This window comes from Carassius carassius, chromosome 41 (genome assembly GCF_963082965.1).
Source record: "Carassius carassius chromosome 41, fCarCar2.1, whole genome shotgun sequence".
Lineage (NCBI taxonomy): Eukaryota > Metazoa > Chordata > Actinopteri > Cypriniformes > Cyprinidae > Carassius > Carassius carassius.
In genome coordinates this window covers 10,082,209-10,102,960 of record NC_081795.1, presented here as the reverse complement: position 1 = coordinate 10,102,960, position 20,752 = coordinate 10,082,209, and the positions used below count along the sequence as shown (strand labels likewise).

The following is a 20,752-nucleotide window of genomic DNA, read 5'->3' as shown; positions in this document are numbered from 1 at the left end:
AAAACAATGAATAATAATATATTATTATTTAGGCAAGGTTAGAAATATACGGTGCCATCTGTTTTTACGTTTGCTCTGATTGAGTCATCAGACATGAGCAGACTGGGTGCTGAGAGCTGCCTGCACTACTGCAGATATATTCTCTCTGGGATTGGCCTTCACCCCTGCGGATCAGGGTGTAAAATTGCCGGCCCCTTTGCACCCACATGTGTTGATAAGTCCCATTAATATCTCCCTGATCCCTGCCAGCTCAGAAGCCATGTGGGAACTCTAAACCCCATCATGTAGAAATGGCTATCAGCACTATGATATGGAGTAGAGAGGGAGTGGCTGGCGCTGATCCCCAGTAGGCAGGATCAGGGAAGCGTATGCGAGCACAAACCCATGAGGGGGGATGGAACCAGGTCTGAGTTGGTGACAGGTGCCGGGCCTGGCTGTGGCTTGTTGTGACCCTCCGTGCTTGGCGGCACAGGCTGGCGCTGCCCACCTAATCCCCAGCCAGCTGTTGCAGTTGTCGTCCCAATCAGGGTAAAGTGTCTGGGCAGGTGGCGGCTGGTTCAGGTAGCTCTGGCGCATGCTGATCGGCAGATCCGTGTGGCAGTGACAGAGCTCTGCTGTCATGGGGCTGCTTTTTGCTGACGACCGGCTCCCTGAAAAATCTAGGCCACATGTTTCTAGAGCTGTCAGCAGCCCTCCAGCCTCCAATCCATTATCCCGCTGACGCTTCGGGGCAGAAGCAGATCGGGGCCCGCGGAGAGGGCAGGAGGTGGGTCAGGGTGCACCAGACACCCCTGCCAGTAGTGAATGAATCAGTCCGGCGCTGTTAGAGTGAGTTGCATCACAGCACCATCAATCAAGGCAGGAGTTTGTCTGTCTGAAGCGTTAGGTCTGCTGAACAGAAGCAGGATGTTGTGTCTGATGCTTAAACCTGAAGAGTTCATTTGCCTGGCCTTTATTGTGACTTACAAGTTTTGGATATCTGGAATTCTACAGGAAGCTTGTTGTAAATCAGCATGTGTGTTTTGGCATGGACATTATGCGATAACCAGATTCAGTGATTATTTTGCAAATGCAAAGCAGAATGATCTCTTAGTTTAAGCAGTGGAGCAGAGTATATTAAAACAATCAATATGCACCATACGTGAAGATGAAGATGCTGAGTGCTCCCTCTGATCGATCAATACGATGCTTAACGTTTCCCCTGTATAGTTTTAACATCAAAGTCAATAACAAGCTTTGTAAATTGCAGTGTTAGAATAAAAGATCACTGGGGTCTCAACTTCTGCTCCCCATCCTATGAAGTGAATTTGATTATTATGGAGAAATCCAGTGTCAGACAGAAGAAGAATTCATCTGAGGATGTGTATTTTGAGAATGTTAATATTGTCGTGTCATTTTTAGGTATCTTCTCTGATTTTGAAAGATCTTCTAAATTTAAAAGACTTAATATTGCTCTAATGCTGTATTATTTTGTTATTTTGGTGTTGTATCATATATATAGTATGTAGTATTTTGTATACTATAATATGTATAGTATTTTTATTTGTGTTATTATTTAGGGATATTTAATCATTGATCTGTAAATGTTTGTTAATTTAATATTTTTAACTTATCAACTGTTGATTTATGCATTTCAAATGCAGTCAGTAGAAATACTGTAAAATACAGAAATCTGATTTGTATTTTATATAAATATTATCAATATTAATGATCCTATAATAATACAAGATTAAATACAAAAATACAATACAAATTTAGCACATACCACAATTATAATACAAGCACTCAATTTTTTTTAGTTCTTAGAATTTTTTAAATTGTGTTTTTCATATAAAACAAATAAAATTACATAATGCTGGATAAAACTAATTAGGTTCCTGCTAAACGAAAATACAAATTTAGCAGACTACACAATTAAAATACCTTCTTTTTTAAAATGGTGTATTAAGTACTGGTTCATATATGGTGTTTTCTGTTTCAGTAAAAAAAAAAAAAAAAACATGTGTTTTCTGTTTTGTCAAATTTAATCGTTGACCAAAAAAACAAATACTGACAATGAATGTATCTGTATATGTCCACAGATTTAAAACCTAAATATTTGTAGTTTTTTTTGTTTTGGGAATATAGTTTTTGTTGTCTGTAGGCAATATATATGATATGATATCATACTTTTTCTGAATTATTTAGGGCAAAAAATGGCAAATATACAATGACATGTATCAGTCTCTGCTTACTGTTTGTGGTTCAGTATACATGCAGTTTCATTTAGTGAATACATTGGAATTAGAAGCATAACTAGATCCCAAAACAACAGCTTTACACTTACTCTCATCGTCTCTGTATGCAAAGTAATTTTGTTTATGCTCTCATTATTGTATTTGTGGGTTTTTTAGATTATTATGTGGGCACATAGACTTTATATGTGGTCTCTGTTGAGTCAGTTTGCATGTGTGTTAGTCTGTTCACGTGTGCAGCTGGCATAGTACAGGTGTGGTGGTCCAACAGGGTTTGATGTTAATACTCTCCATAAGTATCCAGTTTCCGGAGGCAGTGTTCGGATGGGAGTGTATCAGTTTCCATAAGACTCTGGCAGTGCTGATTCGTCTGTGGTTATTGGGTCGTACAGACAAGCTTTAACAACGGTGTCTAGTGCTGAAGCAGAGGGGAGAGGGTCCTGCCAGCCTCAACCCGAGAGTCCCTCAGCACTCTTTACAGTAATAAAACAGCACAATATCGGACATCTGACACCCAAGATCAAACCCCATTACATTAAGGAAATATTAGACCTGGAATGCCAGCCTGATGCATGCACATGTCAAGATGGCGGACAGGACTGGATGGCTGAGTCTGTACTCAGAGGAAACAGACATGAATTAAAATGTGTTTACCCCCCAACATTGTCAGAAGTTGGCATGCTCTTCACAATACTGATGCAGTCTTCACATGGGCCAGAGTGTGTATTGATTGGACTGTATCACTTGCATCAAATGCTTCTTTTTCTCTATTGAAGCAGTTTGATATTTAGAAAATCACAAGTGGAATACAAAAAATGGCAGTTTAGAAAATACTTGGGTAAAAAAATAAATTCTTGTAATTTATGTCATTCATTTTCATTTCCAACTTGTAAGACTTACTTTTCTTCTGTTGAACACAAAAGATATTTTGAAAAGTGTCTCTTTTTGTCCATGCAATGAAAGTTCAGTGTTGTTTTAGACTTCACTGACTTTTATTAAATGGTCAAAAACAGTTGCAACATCCTCAAAATAATCCTAATTTATGTTCCTCAGAGGAAAAAGTCATTTGGTATGACATGAGGATGAATGTTTTCAGTGAACTGTCTCTTTAAAAATGATTTTTTTTAAAGAAGATATTTAGAAAAATGTTGGGATCCAAACAGTTGATGAGCACCATTGACTTCCATAGTAAAAAAAAATGGACTTTCATAGTGCTCATCAACTGTTTAGATCCCAACATTTTTCAAAATATCTTATTTTGTGTTCAACACAAGAAAGAAACTCATACAGGTTTGAAACAAGTGGGGGGTGTGTAAATAATGACAGAATTTTCATTATGAAAGTGAACTACTCCTCGTCGCGTGTTGCCTCTTGACTTTTACTTGGTCTCGTGAGGTTTGACTTATGCGATGAAGTACATTGGTAGATCAGGGGACTCATTCAGGAGGAGCTGAAGTGGTTGTTCTTGAACAGCGATAGTGAACGGAGGCTGATCTTCATTGGAGAGGGCCTAGCGAGGGGCTGATGGCTGTGGACCTCTGCAGCTCGGATGATTTAAGTGTCCTCTCTCCGCCTGGCCTCTATAAGGGTCACAGCGGGCCTTTGATGTTTCATTATGTACAGCGCTCCAGGAACAAAAACATGCTGGCCACATCAAACGCCTGTCCCGCCGAAGCGTCAGGAGAGGCCTCTACCCCCGCCCCTTCTCTCTTAGCACTAGATTTCTAAAATCAGCTCTGCCAAAGACGAAAGCCAAAACAACATCAACGCACCCACAACAGAAAAATTACACCAGTGTAAATCAAGGAACGCCATCAGCTGGATGGGAAACAGATCTGCTCCCACTAAATCAGACAGCACCTGTGTTGTTACAGCCTCGCAAAGTCAAAGTTGTCTGCTCTAGAAACTCATTTGCTTGCTGAGTAGCATCTGTCTTTTGTCTGTTTGAGCTGACCAAAAACATGACAATTAACGTGGAAAAAATGTAATGTCTGGTTCCTTGCCGAGGGGCTTTTTTGGTCTCTCGTGTCCTGATTTCATTGTGTTCCAGCGGAGGTTAAATGGGTTAAGAATCTTAACCGCTCTAAAGCCCTTGGAACGGTTACTTATTAATCTCTTTCTCATCGAAGACATTACCACCAGGTTTAGCCGGATTTACCTCACCAGATAACATGGCCAGATTTGTAAAAACAGCTCAGCTGAGACTAAGGGCGGCAGACGGAGAAGTGAATCTCTACACCCATCTGCGTTCTCTCTCTCTCTGTCTTTTTGTTTCTTTGCTAACCTCACTTTGTGGTATGCATACAGGAAGGAGAATCCTCCAATTTTCTTGGTATTCCTGACTTTGTCAGACTTTATCAGGTCATCCACGCATTGACCCAGATTTTTTTTTTTTCTTCAAACATGCCTTCAGTATCTCCTTAAAATACTGATACAATCGTTAGGAATGATGTCAGTGCAGCTCCATGTGCTGTATAGCCAAGTCTAATGGATGCTCTTTTATTTATCAGAAACTCCTGAGCACCTTACTGGAACTCTGCTCTGTCTCAGACTGTCTTCATTTGATTAGTCATGTCGAGGATTGTTAAGCCATACTACAACACCCCTGAGAATTGTTATGTGCGAGTACACGGCATCTGTAATATATTGAGTCATTGCTGATGTACAGTACAATTCAAATTTAATTGCACTCTCAGCATGCATGTGCAATAATTTGCCATACTTTTTTTTTTCATTTTGAAATTCATTACATTTTCAGTGTGTTTTTTCCTGTATTTTAACACTTCTAAAAAATTATTGCCCATATTTAATCACAGGGTCGAAAAACGGAGACAGGAGCCTCTTCTAAAATGCGCAAAGCTCTTATGCGTCTAATCCCGCCTGCTCGCGGTCATGGTGTGAGGTGATAAAATAGCCACCTGAAGAGGCCATGGGTTGGATGTGTTATAGGGTTATGGGAGGTTACCGCTGCATTTCACCTCAACAGTGCTGCTGTTGCCGGGCTGTAATGGGTGTGTCTGTGAAATGGTTTTTATTGTAGGTTAATCTGTGGACAGTGGCAGGCCCATTTCACACGGAATTCCACCCTGTGGGGCCGTGGCTAATTGGACAAATTTGCACAGCGGGGAAGGGGGCACAGAACGGCGGGAGGCTTGATATATGGGCACAATCGAAGCTGGCCAGTCACACACACAAACACACACTGTTGACTTGTCTGCACAGACACTATCGGAAGAGAACTGAACTGAGCTGGACGATGACATCACTGAGTCAACAATGAACTGACTTTAACTGATAAACTGACTGTTTTCTATTGTCCTCTTGCATCATCAGCACACACTGTAAAGCTGCTTTGACACAATCTGTTGTATAAAGGTGACTTGACACACACACACATACTCCTCCACCTTCCATCCATAGATAAACCACAAAGCTGTGATCTTTATGTCAGTAAAGCAAAATTCAGCTTAGATGAAAACAAAAAGTATTTCAGTCACCTCTAGACTTTTAGATTTGCTGAAATTAAAAAGCGTTTTGTTTTCTAATTTGCGGAACTTATTCGATGACTTACTGAATTCATGAATATTAAGGGATTTTTATTTTTTTATAAATTTTGTTATACTTAGGGTCAGATTTAAAACTTATCCAAATTTGCAGTTAATTGAGAGAAACATGAATTATTGGAAGATAAGAATTCTTTTGAAAGTGTTTTTGTATATGTATGTGCATGTATGTGTATGTTTTAAAATGATAAAAATGATAAATTTATGATAGAGATTTAAATAGATGTTTGCTTAGTATAATTTTACAGTAGCAGGAGTCTTTGTATTTTTATTTTTATTTGATTTTAGAATTCAGGCTAACTGGAATGTGTTGTGTAAATTAAACTTCTAATTCATAACAATTATTATTATTTCCCTAAATATATATATATATAAAAATAAAATTATTCTGCACAGATACAATTATATTTTATTTAATAAGCATAAATTAAATTAAGTACATCAAGTGGTGCATGATATTTATTTAGAACCATTCGTATGAATAGCAGGCTCACTTCTTACACAGGCACTGAGTCCTGCTGCTTGTAGGAATATCCAAGTCAAAAAAAAGTCTCTGTGATTACTTGTGACCAGAAGCTTGTAGAAAACCGTGCATTCTTAAATCACAGCAAACCCGGGCCTGGAGTGTGAAGGCACGGGCGTAATTGTTTTTTCTATAACCTCAAGCACAGAACTGCACCACTGTCTTAAAGGAGCTTATGACTGCTGTTTCCTTTTAATGCAGGAATAAAGGCATGTTTTATGTTCCTTTATTCACCCCGGATCTTTTTCTGTTCTGTTTTGTCATCTTTGAAGTTGTGAATGATGTTTTAATTAATAGTTTCACTGCTTGTAGAAGGTCGGACTATGGCACAAATGTAGACATGAGAATGCAGACTGCTTTCTGTGAAGGCTGTGAAACCGAGCCCACGTTGAAATGAATGATAATTGCAGCGGTCGAGCACGTGTGAAGTCAACCCTCTGGAATTAAGATGCAAGCTGTAAGCTCCGGCTCTAATCACGACTTGGCCACACTCCCTTCATTTGTGTGTGTGCAGGTCATAAGCAACAGTTTCATCAACGCCCTGGAAGTATAAATCTTGGTCCGGAACTGACCGCAACACCAGCTGGGCTCCAGCTCTCCGCTTGGTGAAAACGACATGTCGATGCTCTCAAATCCACGTAGCCATGCATCTTGACCCACATAATGGGAGATTTCTGCACCCAGACCACAGCTAATACAGAAAATGATAGGGGGAGGAGCTCGGGGATTTTCTCCGGCTCACTTGTTGTTGTTGTTGTTTTTCTGTCATGGCTGCACTGCTGGCTCGGGGCTGGGCCCTGGGATCTTTTATGTGTGAGCTGCAGGAGAAGGCAGGCCGCAGAATATCAGCCTCCCTCTGCTGTGGCAGCCATGTATCCATCTGCTCTTTCTCACACAGGCCGCTCGGCCTCCTCGCCTCACGTTGCCTAGCTTGCCCATCTGGATTTAGTTACTTCATATTACTGTTCCAGCTCCATGCCTCATCCTTCTTTCTGTTTCTTTTTTCTATCTTTTTCTATCTATTATTGGTATGCTCATTCCTTGTCTTTCTTTCACGCTTTTTTTCTGTCAGATTCTGTTACATTCATTGATCTAAGCCTCCATATTGACGCCTTTCTCTATTTCTTTCTTGTTTCTTTGTTTTATTATTTATCCGGGAAATTTTAGGTTCATGCTTTGCATTAATTATTGTCAGTTTAGGTCAGTCTCACAATGAATTGATCATATTTATCCCCCAAAATATAAAGAATATATATTTGCAACAAGAAATAAATAAATAAAATAATTATCAAATCAAATTTCAAATAGTTTAATAAACATGAATTAAAAATACGATGTATTTTTATTTATATTTATCTTTTGCATGTTTGCATCTTCCTAACAATTATTAATATTTACTAAAATATAAAAAGAAATAGAGTGGTGAAAATCAAAGAAATAAACAGGTCATTCACAAAGAAATGATGGGTGATATTTGTCCCCAAAATAAAAATAAATAGATAAAATATATTTTTGCATAAAAAATAAAAAATAAAATTTTTTCCACAAGGGTCTTATTTTGGAATAAAGATGTTTTTTTTCCCTAACAGTTATTATTTCCTAAAAAAATTAATTATATAATATTAATTATATATAAACATGTATATTGCATGGTGTATATTTAAAGGAATTGTCATCATTTACTCGTTCCAAACCTATTTGAGTTTCTTATGTTGAACATAGAAGATATTTTGAAAAATGCTCCTAATTATACGGTTGATGGTCTCCATTGACTTCCATAGTAAGGAAAGAAATATTATGGAAGTCAATGGGGACCAACAACTTTTTGGTTCTTCAAAATATCTTCTTATAACATGAAGGTGAGTGAATGATGACAAAATGTAAATTTTTTAGGGAACTGTTCTTAAGTAAAATTTTACAATTAAATGTAAAATTAATAAACATTTGTTAAGAATGGGTAATTAATTTTTTTCATCATAGGCTAGTGAGCATGGTACGGTGGTGCAGTGTGCTTAATTGTCATAAAATGATGCAAAAATATGCAATGGTTCTAAAAATAGGCTTCATTGTCATTTATGTGGAATAATATAGGACTTCCCTTGACGGTTTGCATGGGATTCACTTCATTTAGTACTGATTAGCATTACTGAGCATCATCTGAGCCCATAAAGGATGTCAGCTCACATTGTGCCCATCTGTCCACCTTTGCAATGGATTATTTCAGCGTCTTTCCCTTTAAACACATCAGAGTCCCGTCTCCACACACTCATCAGTCTCCGTGTCTCTCTGTTTGTAGTGGTGTGCCATTGAGTCCGTGGTTAGGATGATATCAGGCTGATATAATGAGGCCGTTCCAGCTTCCCTCTCTGTTTCTCCCTCTTCCGCTCTCAGATGATGTGGTTGTGGTTTTTGCAAAGAGGTCGCTGCTTCAGACATTAGCTCAGAGCTCATTGTCCGTCAAACAGCCTGAGCAGATGCAGCGGCTTTCAGTTTTTCACCTCTTACTCAGTACTTCTCCTCAGAAAGTTTACATAAGACAAACTATTCCCGTTCTTTGCTCTGAATCTAACAATCTATCTGTTGCTTCTCTTTTCCACACCCAAAACAGATGACTTTCACCCTGAAATGTTCAAAATCTTAACTGTTTGTTGTCGGAGTGCAGTGCTGCTGTATCTTCGTTCTCCTGGGTGGAGGAAATCCGACCGCCGCTTTGATCAGGGAAGAGCCTCGCTCTGGTGTGGGCTGCCTTGTGGTGGATCAGATCTAATTCTGACACTCTGTCCTGCTTCTGGGTTTCAGGGCTGTGTTTGTGTGGAGAGAAGTGTGTGTCTCTTTTGTGCTCTTACTAGATCTTCAGTGAGTGAATCATTGCTCTCGTTTCAAGCTGTAGAGACAGAGGTTCCTGCCAATGTGGCATCATTCATCCAAGGCATGTTTGGTGTGAGCTGACCAGGCCATTTATGTCTTACATCAGCAAAAAACTGTTCCATTTGCTTCTTATTAATTTCATATTGTTCCTAGTTTGTCTAGGACTAATGCAGACCATATTAAGTCTGACTCCTGGTATTGAGAACATTGCATTTTAAGTAAACTGACTTTGATGTAATAGCCAGTAGTTATTGTGTATATATATAATACATATGTGATTATATTGTGTAATTATTTTATTTTTATTGTATTTTCAGTTTTTGCTGTGAAAGCCTGTTTCTGCATCAGAGTATAAAATAAAAAAAAGTGATTGTGATTGTGATTGTGGATCAAAAAATAAAATCACATTGCAAGAAATATAATATTATGTTGTGGACTATAAAGTCACAACTATGAAAAAATAATCATGCAATAACATTTATATTACATAATTTTATATTATTTGTACTGTATGCCAGAAACAAGCTTTTTTTTTTTTTTTATTAAATCTGAATTTTATCCAACATTTACTAGTTCCTGGTCCAAGAAAAGCAGGTTTAATTGTCTAGTGCAGAGCAGATTTTTCTAGTAATTTTTGTTATTTTGGTGCAGTGGGACTCCAGAAGCTGTTTTTGGTAAGTTTTTCCGTAAATTTGGAAGCTTTTTTGACACCAGTGTAGTCTCTCGGTTCCTCTGAAGAACTTTTTTTGAGCAGCAGTTGGCTATCTCTATAGAGACTTCTGCCTGGATGTTTGTTCTTTCAACCTCATTAGCGCAAAGTGGAAGTTTACCGAGTCTCATCTTGTCTCATTTTTGCAGAATTCCCAGCCATGCTCAGTTCTTTTGGCTCCTGCAGCATCCTCAGCACGGCCGCTTTTTGGGCTGTTCTCAGATCAGATTAACCCATCTCCGTTTTCCACCCGGCTTAAAACACTTGTGTGCTAGAGTCTCGCTTCTGCACTCAGTCACCCCCTCAAAACAAATCAATGAGGTCTTTCATTTATTCTTCTTCTCCATCTGGAACTATTTTATCATCGATAGGTACATTGTATGTTTTTGTGAATATGCAGTTCTTCCAAAAACAATATTTGTTTATTTGTTTATGCACCTTTTGTGATGAAAAGGCTGCCAGAAGTGGTGATAAATGGAGTATGGGAGGACCGGGCTGTCACATACAACTTTAATGCAAATTTAGATGTCATCTAATTGACAATAGAAAAGATTACACAGAAACTTCTTTTTTTTTCTTAAATGAAGCATCATCTTGCAGGTGTTTTTGGGTAGTGGGTGGGAATGGTGTGACTCTTTGTTGGGGGGATCGGTGGACTGTAAGGGTCACAGAAATAGATTGAACCTGCTCTGCAGACTCCTGTCCTCCTGTGTTTGGCTTGGCCCGGTCCAGGGCAGATCACTGATCTGTAAAGTGGATTTGTTATTGCCTTGTTTGCTTTGGCAGGTCTTGAAAGCGTCCGGCTGATTACAGTCCCAGATGTCACTGCACACATTACTGCTTAGCGTTGCTTCTTCTAAAGGCTGTTTCTTTTTTCTTCTTCTTAGACTGCATTGCTTCCGACATTTTATGTGCATTCATACATGTCTGTGCACACTTGGCTGCTTTCAGAATTTAACCTTTCAGGTTTTGTTTAAAAATCTTAATTTAAGTTGCTTAGCATTGATTCTGTTGCTTGTCCTTGACCCTTTATAGCTCTGGGTGAGAGAGTTTCACTATTGTTCGAGTGTTTTCATATTCAGATACATCATTTTGATTATATACTTTCTTTGAATGTAATAATACATTTCAGTCTTAGATCTTTACTTTACATCTGTAGCTGAAAGACCAATGTTTAATTGACCACCTGCAATGTCATCTGTGTAATTTCTAGATTAATTTGACTAGCTGTTAGTATAAACTCTATTATTATTAATAATCCAAATTGTATCAAAATATTTATTTAAAATGATCCCTGAGTTATAAAAAGATGATCATTCTGTTCCATTACCCTGACTTAACATGTTTTTCATTATTTATTTTTAAGCCAGTTTCCAGGTGTTTTTAAGTGGTGAATATTTATTTTTAAGTGAAGCTGCCATAGAAAATAACTTTCATCACTTTCTAGCTATATGTTTTCTAGGTTCACTTGTATTTGTGCGTATGTATTGTGTAGAATCCTGTTTGTTTTCATTTAGCAGCAGTAAAAGTGTCAAGCAGATCTGATTTTATTAGCAGCACAAATATGTTTCTGTCACTGAACTTCCTTACAGCATTAGGTATCCTAAATAATAGTTTGTTTTTCAGATTACTGGTTTAAACCCGTCTCGCTAGTAGGGTTGGGTATTGATTGTTTTTTTTACGATACCGGTGCCATATTGATACTTTTAAAACTGTACCGGTGGCTAAATGGTGCCTGAACCGATACTTTAAAAAAAGAAGAGCCACAAAAAACTATGGATAACATTAAAGAACATTAAAAATATTTCAAATAAATCCATAGCTTTCACACGCTCCTTGGATGCTCTCATTGTTTAATACAAAACCACACATTATGTTTCTACTGTATCTCTGTCAATCTCTGATATTTAGTTAAAATGAGTGCTGTCTGTCACTGTCTTTAATCAGTTCTGTGAATGACTGTATGCTCATTCTTTATAAAGTAGCAACAATGTTGTTTGTAAAGTGCAGTACTGTGCAAAAGGCTTAGGCACATTATACTTGCACATTTTTTCAGGTAGCTTTGCAGGAAGGTTTCTTCAAGCGTCTTGGAGATATGACCACAGTTCTTCTGGATTTAGTTTGTCTCAGTTTCATCTGTTTTTTTTTCATGTAATCAGACAGATACGATGATGGTGAGATCAGATCTCGATGTGGAGCACCGGCTGTTTTCAGACTGTTTGTGCATTCAAAAATCTCACTAGATTATTATTATGATTAATGGCAAAAATGAATGTTTGGAAATGTAAACTGATATTTTCTACTGACACACTACAGCAAAAGATATAAATAACTGGCCAAACCCCATTCTTTGGCGTGAAAATACTAATGTGCCTAAGACTTTTGCACAGTAGTTTATGTATAAAGTATAATTAAATTAAGTATATTTAAATAAGTATAATTAATGTATGTGTTCATATGTGTTAAGGGCTAGATTTTCACTGGAGGAAACAGCTGTGGTGTGATGAGCGATGAATGGAGCGAAAACTTTACTGTAAATGTAAAACCGATTTCTCCCTCGTGACCTTTTGTAAACTGTATTTATGACAAAGAACTGCACCGATACAGTTATTCTAACAATCTGTCGATAAACACACCTTGTGTTCTCTGTTTCTGTTTGAGTCCACTCGCGCTGCTCCGCCGCTAAAAAGCTGCCCATGCCCATGCTTCTTGTGTACATTTCGGAGAACCAGGACAAATATTTCAATCGATCGCTCAGGCATTTAAGAGGCACCGAAATCTGTATTCTAATTCGGTTTGGTTCATACCCATATTGGAACCGGGTTTCGGTACCCAACCCTACTCGCTAGAGACCTGGACTCCCAAATGTAGAGATTTGAAACAAGTTGGTATAGGCCTATTCGTCAGGTTGGAATGGCGTGATGTTGCTGTTGTAAGCAGCTTCGAGTGCTGGAAGGAGAGAATGAATGAAGTCCCAGGTGGACGACTGGATTTGGTCACAATCATCATATCAGATGCTCTTCAGTGGCTTGCAACACACAGTCCGAAACTCACTGAATGATGAGACTATACTTCTCTCGGTCTCTATGATAAGATTACTTCCTCGTAAGAGGGTTTAGACTTGACAGTGGGGAGGAAATGTAACAGTGGCTGCACAGTCTGTGTTATAACTCAAAAACGCTCAGATTAAAGACACATTAGGCGGTGATTTCTCATTATCAAATGGGATTGTGACAGATTGCACCATGTCCAAAATGAAAATCCTCTCTGCCTACTCTCTTTGATGCCAGAGTGGGCCGTGACCTGCCTGGAGGCTGGCAGGCTGGCTGCTGGGTCGATCGTTTGGCAGTATGGGTGGTGCTTGTCCTTTATGGCCCTCGAGTCTGGAGATCTGGGCTGTTATTACTGCGAGGAGGCTCTGCTTCACATTGCCACATCAGAACGTGGTAGTTCGGCGCTCGACTCCACTAAACCTATAATTGAACTTTCGGCATGGTGCAGGAAGTATTTGTAAGTGATTATAAGCAATATGTTTCTCTAAATAAGGCCTTTAATTAGCTCCCACAGCTTGATTTTCTTTTGAGTTTCATTTGCAACTGTTTTTTTTTCAATCGACAATTTTTGTTAAGAATATTAAGGGTAAAGTTTTGGCCCTTTTCTTTGAATAATAACAATAAGAGGGTTTGTATCGTTCAGCTGTCCAATGAGAGGAAGGTGAGACTACTTCCTTTACAGGCACATGTCAAAAGCTGCCTTTAAACTCATGCACACAGTTCTGAACTCGTTCACAGCCACTGTTCAGTAAGAAACATGTAATATAATTTATTATATAATTTATTATTATTATTAGAAATGCTAATGATGATTATTAAATACTCTCTGTTTTGCTTATGTACGTACTATATGCCATCAGGTTTTTTTTTCTAATCAAGATAAACTTTTAATGTTTTTGTTTGTTTAATTATAGGTAAAGTTTAACCTAACTGTACTTTACTTTTCTAGGTCAATCTACATGTGTTCATTCATTATTACATCATGGCTTATCCAATTAGATTTAAAGCTGGAGATACAGTATCTGTTTTATAAATACAATGTATACAGTTCTTTCTAAACATTATCTTATTTAACCTAGTGGTCCACTGCTGGTCTGTCATTGAAGAGGAGACTCTAGGCTCCTCAGACCTGGCGGCCAATCAAGTCTTTGTTCCAGTCAGGTGTAAGCGCGGTTCCAATCAATCAGATCACTTTCTACCGTAGTGTGGCCTCTGTGGTGCACATCACCGGTCTGATAGATAATGCCATCTGACAAGGCCTGGGCCCTGTGGACGTGTCTGTGCGAGGGGGGAACTCTACGGCGCTAACCTCCCATCGCACAGCCAGCTGAGACCTCTGTCCGCTGCACGTCTTCACTCTCTCTCGCTCTCTTTCTCTCATTTTATCTCTTCCCCCAATAGTGGACATGAGACAAATTGTTGTCCGTGCGATCCTAACTTAGTTAGCCGAACAAACGCAGGAATATACTACTCTGTATATACTCTGCATTATATAAGGAAATAAAAAAAATCTAATTTTTGCATAGTATTGTACACAAACTTTTCTCTGGATATAGGCATAAAATGTAATTAAAATGCTGGCCAATAGCGATAAGCCAATTAATTATTTTGACCAGTATTAGAAATGCAATACTGTATTGCCTAATTAAATTTAAAAATCAATTACAAGTCAATTTAGGCATCACAAAGTGTAATGCATCCTGTTTCCATGTAGAAAATTATTATTGTTATTTTATTTTTATTTTTTTAAGCACAAAGTCCTTTGTACTTTTATCATGGATGTATTCCTGTAGTCAGGCCAGAAGTAACAGGAATGTTACGTTTCACATTTATTGCATGAACCTAATGCATACTGTATTTTGTCCCTGCAGCATCTTCATTGCTTTGAGGTATTGGAAGTATGTGTGTGTGAGACTGACAGAGAGAGTACAGGTGTGTGTTTGTGTTGTGTGGGGATTAAGGCCATGTTCATTCATCAACTGCGGGCTGGCAGTCTCAGGCGGTGCGTGGGCTCGGGTTTCCGCCAGCTACAGCAGTCTGATGGATGGGGTCTGCTGGGATGGGCGGTATTGTGATTAATGTGGATACTCACCCCTAGCGCCAGATTTTACGCATCTCGCATAGATCTGAGAAACACGTTCATGTCCACACACAGTATGCTTTGACGACAACCTGTCTGTTTGCCTGCCTGTCCGTCTGTCTGTCTTTCTGTCTGTCTATCATTTGTTCATTTGGTAGTTTATTAATTTGTTGTTTGATAGTTGTTTTTGTTCGTTTGTTTAATAGCTTGTTCATTTCTTGTTCACTGCTTAGTTTTTTCATTGGTTCATTTAATATTTGGTTTGTTTGATCTATAAATAGTTTTTCTAAATTTTTTAACTAAATCCTTCATCTTAACATGCTTTGCTTTTCTAGTTAGAAATTTAATTTCAGATCATTTTAAATTGCTATACTGCTGTGTTTATTTACATTTAAATTGAATTTAGTAAAATGTAAAATATTCTCAGTTCAATTCTGAATAGTGCACAAATAAATTATTTTCTGTAAGTCTTTATTTTATTACAAGTCTGAGCACAGTCTGAGTGACTGATTCTTAGAAAGTATCTACAAATATTGCAGTTTGATTACCTGTGAACTCTTGCCATGCACAACAACAATGCTGAAGGTTATTGACAAGAACAGCTTAAATAAAAGTAACTGTGTCTGTTGTTGCTTTGAATTAGATTTGATAGTGTTATGAGTGCTGATTGTTGAGTCAAGCCCTGGCGTCATGTTTTGTTCGGGGATCGGTGGGGCCTGTAGGGTTTGGCTCCGGCGAGCACGGGAGGGGCTCGATACGTTCCAGCCTGTCAGAGAAATTAATGCACTCAAGTAGCTGTGAAACACATTAGCTTCTCAGCATAAACAAGACGTCTGCCTCGTTAAGTTACAGTGTAATACAATACTCTTCCATATCAATTAGGCATCCCTGCCACTTTGGATGGTGGAAAATGGCTTCTCGCTCGTTCACTCTCCATCATTAGGCCACGTTCTGTTTGCATGGACTCTATCAGTTTCATTTATTAGAAAAGTCTAGGGACACACCTAACATGCGATTGCTGTTTAACTGAGAAGCATATATTACGCTAATGTGCCATACTCCAGCATGAGTGGTGAAAGACTTGAACGATCAACACTTGGATGTGTGTATGTAGTGTGTTTGCGTGAGTATGTGTGTGAACCCCACTGAACATGGCAATGGGAGTGAGCTCTCTCGCCTGAGCTGTCAGAGAGTGGGGCACTTTGTCAGCAAACACACCCTTCGGGGTCTGCTCTGCATCAAGTGTATCATTCTCCTTTAATCATTGCTGGGGCCGCGGCGCTCTTTATTATTAACGTGGTCCCACAGCCCTTGATTCGAAGCAAAAGAATGGGAAAGGAGAAACACACAGCAGTGCTGTCCCAAGTGAGGTCACATTCGTTTCTGCCCTCATTTTTATCACGGACAGCGAGCAAGAACCGCTACAGCAGCCATGCTGTTCCCTAATGCTGATGTTTGATGTTGAGTTATGGGGTTCTGAGAGCAACTAATGAGAAGAGTGGCTTGAACTTGGAAATGGAGGTGGATGGGACGAGTTCAGCAGCCTCCCTCCTGCCTGGAATCACTCTTAGAGGGTAAAGGGAGAAGTGGACCCTATCCAAACCAGTGGGTTTGATACTGATGATGCCCTCACCAATCACAACGTCACCCCTATTGCTTTAATCATCAGTTGTCAACATCAACATAGCACCAGTGCACTTAATATCAGATGTGGGCTTGTGAAAGCTCTTGTTTATTTTTGCAATCTGACATTAACAAAAACTTTCATTTAATGTTGAATTCATTTATTTAAGCTTGCACAAATTTCATGATTTTGTTGGGTTTATTTCAGGCCTATTTTACATTGGCCGGTGACGTTTTAGTATTAATACTAATATAAGCACGTTTTAAACCAAATTGATTTACGTGCAATTCAACGATCGATCAAAGTGACATGATTATTAGCAGTGTAAACCCTCATTGTATATAATCTGAATAGCTGAAATCGAATAACAACACATTTGCATTGATATCTTATGCACTGATATGTCAAAAACTGTTTCAAACCATCTAAAAGCGTGTTTTCACTGAGCCACTTCACAATCCTTTCACCTAAAATGCATGTTAATGCCAGGTGTAGTGGATGAGTTTTTGGCTTCCTGTTTCTGCCTCTTCTCCATCTCATCACTCAGTGGAATGAATAACTGTTTTGAAACCATATATAATTAAAGAAGGCGAATACAAAGGACAGAGCATGTGAATACATAAAGACATAGGCTTCTCTTAATCTATTAAAGGTGTTTGGGAGTCCAGCCAGGACTTTCTAATCCAGCTAGGCTCAGTGGGTGCATTATGATCAAGCGCTGTGATCATTTCACAACCCTTTTGTGGAGTGAGCAGGTCATCATATCTCTTAGTGGCATTATCAAGGACTTAACACTGATTTTTGATCCTCCTCCGGCAGGAAGAGCTGTTTCACACCCATGGAGTGAATAAAGATGTTTTCATGAATAGGAGACACAATGTCTCTGAATACACTTTCACAGTGACAATAAAAGGAGCCGCAGCTAATGCCACACACGAGGCGTTGCTCTCTTCGCTATTAAAGGTTTAAGACTAATTGTCAGACGGCGCTCTGTTTTTCTAAGTTTGCCGACCTGACTTTTGAACGGGGCGGAGAGTGCTGTGGCTGAGTGAGCCAGAATCCATTGTGTGAAAGAGCGTAAAAGCCCGGTGAGGATATTGATGGGATTACTCACACTCTCACAGCTAAAGAGCGAGAGTGAAAAGAGAGAGCGAGGGAGTAAATGATTTAAAAGGCAGTGTAATGTAATGAAGATGGGGGCCTTGGAGGTGGGGGGAAAAGACTTTGGGCATCTATCTGACTGCTAATCCTCAGAGCTTACATCTTCATCAACATTCACACATGGGCGCTGCTCAACACTTCTAGCAGCTTTTGGGTCCGTATCGCTCTAGCTGTGGTGCGCTCATCTGGCTTGTTGATGCTGCGTGCGTTTGTATACCGGTGGCACTTTAAAGTGGTCTCTGATTAAGAGCCAGTGAAAGCAGGGTGCACACTGAGGAGCTGGAGGGCATGGAAATAAAGCCGGCCTGAGTGCCCAGTGTCTCCCTTATCTGGAGAGTTGGATGGCTTGATCTCTTCATAGAGGACACTCACTCAAGCAAGGCCATAATCAACTGATAATAAACTACAGTCCTCGACTGAATTCTGGCCATGCTACTTTCCTACTAAAGTTGCCACATCCATTCATTTATTTTATTTTATTTTACTTTTTTTATCTTAGTGATTTGCCAGCAACTTTTTTTCCAGCTTTTAAGTAACCTTTTTGATTTTATTTTACTTTATTTATTTATTTTTCATTTATCAGTTAGCTTGTAATTAGTGCAGAGTGTGTAGATCATGTGGGCATTTCCTGTTCCCGATCCACCTCTCTCCTTATCATTTCCTGTCCTCAGTCAACCCTCTTCTAAATAAAAGTGGCAAAATGCCAGAAAAAGGTGAAGGTCTTCTCAGCAGGGGTAATTCAAGCAGATGCCTTCTTGGACAAATGACGACCCGTGATTTACACAGTCCATTTTCCACCAGAAGCCAGTTTGTTTTTAGATACAAGTGAGCAACATTACACAAGTCTAACACACTTTCCTGGGGATAATTGCTTGTTAGCTCAATTTCACTTATAGCCCCTTAATAAAACCTAATTGAATTAGACCCACCTTTGCTGTTCTTTTAGGTGTTTACACTTCTCTAGTGCCCCTTGTTGCCCAGAAACAGGATAATGTGCCCCCCCCCGCATTCCTCCGTAAATCTGCCATAACCCGAAGCTATCAAGGTGAATGTTCTCTGAACTAAATAAAGAAAATCTCAAAAATTACATAAGTAGCCCTGCATTTGCCAACATTTAGGATAAAAAAAAATTCTCCTCCTGCTTGTTAAATGTTAATATCACATTCTCATACCTCAGTAGTTCAAACAGGATTTCCAAGTGAAGAATCAAAAGCAAGAGGAACATGCGAGGATCCACGTGGGTCCGCTCAGGCCTTTTGTCTCAACCAGAACCTGCGGCAGGCTTTTTATTATTGAATTGGTGAAGCTGAGCTCTGACGGGTGTGAATAATGCGGAATGTGGGCTGTGTTGCTGTCAACCAGTCTGATGAAGAGATCTTCCCTATTGGTGGGGGTGAACTTCTGACCCCACATCATCTGTGCAGTTCTCCTTCAGCTGGGGCTTGGGCTGCTTTTAAATAACACTTGCAGTAGTGTGTGCTTCAGCATCCTAAACTTGTTCAACACTTTCAGCAGTTAGATGACCCTGACCTTGAAAGAAAGCGTTCTGGTCAGGTGTTTTGTCTCTCTCCTGAACAGGTTGCTGAACTATCATTGACCATCACAATGGTTTCAAACATTAGTAATAAGAAATGTTTCATGACCACCAAAATCAGCATACTAAAATAACTTTTAATAAGGATCGAGTAACACTGAGGACTGGAGTAATGGCTGCTGAAAATTCAGCTTTTTGCCAGCACAGGATTAAATTACATTTTAAAATATATTACAATAGAAAATAGTTATTTTATAACAATACTTTACAATATTACTGATGTTATTGTATTTTTTATCAAATGGAGCCTTACTGAGCCCAATCTTTTTAACAGGCAGTGTACTGTATATATATCAACTACATTATATGGAGATTATTATCATTATTATTACTTAAAAAAATATCAAAATTCAGTATATATAGTGTATGTATTGATTCTATTTCTCTTCGTTGATCTTTTTCTTTACTAATCCGTATGGTTTATTTTATATTTATTTTTTAAGCAAATTTTATTGATTTGATTTGATTGAAAGTTCTGTATTTCTGTACGTCTTGGAATCATGAAATATCAAAACCCCATAAAAGACCAAAGTGCTGTAGTATGCAGAGCTGTTGTTTGTGGGCAGCAGGTATGGTTTCCACTTCCACTCAGCCTGCAGGAAGTTGCTTTGATGGCGAGCCTGTTGACTCGGGTGATTTCAGTGCTTTGAGGAGTCAATGGCAGACACAGGACAAACAGCTTTTTATGAAGTAGTATGAAGTTATCTGCTGTCTTTGTGCCTGGCTGGACTGGTGTTTTAAAGCAGATAATGGCAGGCCTCTTGCCTCCCTATCAGCGCTGTGCCACTGGCCGCCCGCGCTCCTCTCTCGCCCGCACATTAGCGCCTGTCAGAGGCCTCGAGTGTGGCTGAGGGTTTGCAGGGGAGGCCAGACAAGGCCAGATAGTCGTTGGCCTGCAGATCAAAGGGTCTTCCTACAGGCCATTCAGATAAAGCAGCAGTATTTCATGCAGCAGGTATCTATAATAGAAAGACGCCACTGTCTGAAATGCAGCATCACAGGAGACAGACAAACTGTGTTTCCTTAACACCCCCCTGTTTATGCAATACCTCTTTTATTGAAAAAAAAAATGAGCCTAGTGTTTTTGTTTGAAGTCATACTGGCCCAAAGTGGTGTTTTTCAGGGGTTAGTCATTTCCTCTTAGCTATCCCTGTCAGAGGAAGGCGGGGGTGGGGGGGGTGGATCAGCTGAGGCTTGAACTGCTATGTGTGCCAGATGTAACACAGATAGCTGTTTATGACCTCCGAGTTACACCAGCATAGCCATGGATACTTTTCAGGTTCATTATGTATTATGACTTCAACTAGACTTACAGAATTGCAGTGTTTTCAAGCCGGTACCAT

The 20,752-nt window shown here is 39.2% G+C and overlaps 1 protein-coding gene across 8 annotated transcripts in view; it reads left to right on the top strand.

Moving 5' to 3' along the window:
* LOC132123611 (BCAS3 microtubule associated cell migration factor-like) overlaps nt 1-20,752 on the top strand; it is a 233,928-nt gene that overhangs the window by 195,435 nt on the left and 17,741 nt on the right. The gene's annotated exons all lie outside the window — the stretch shown is intronic.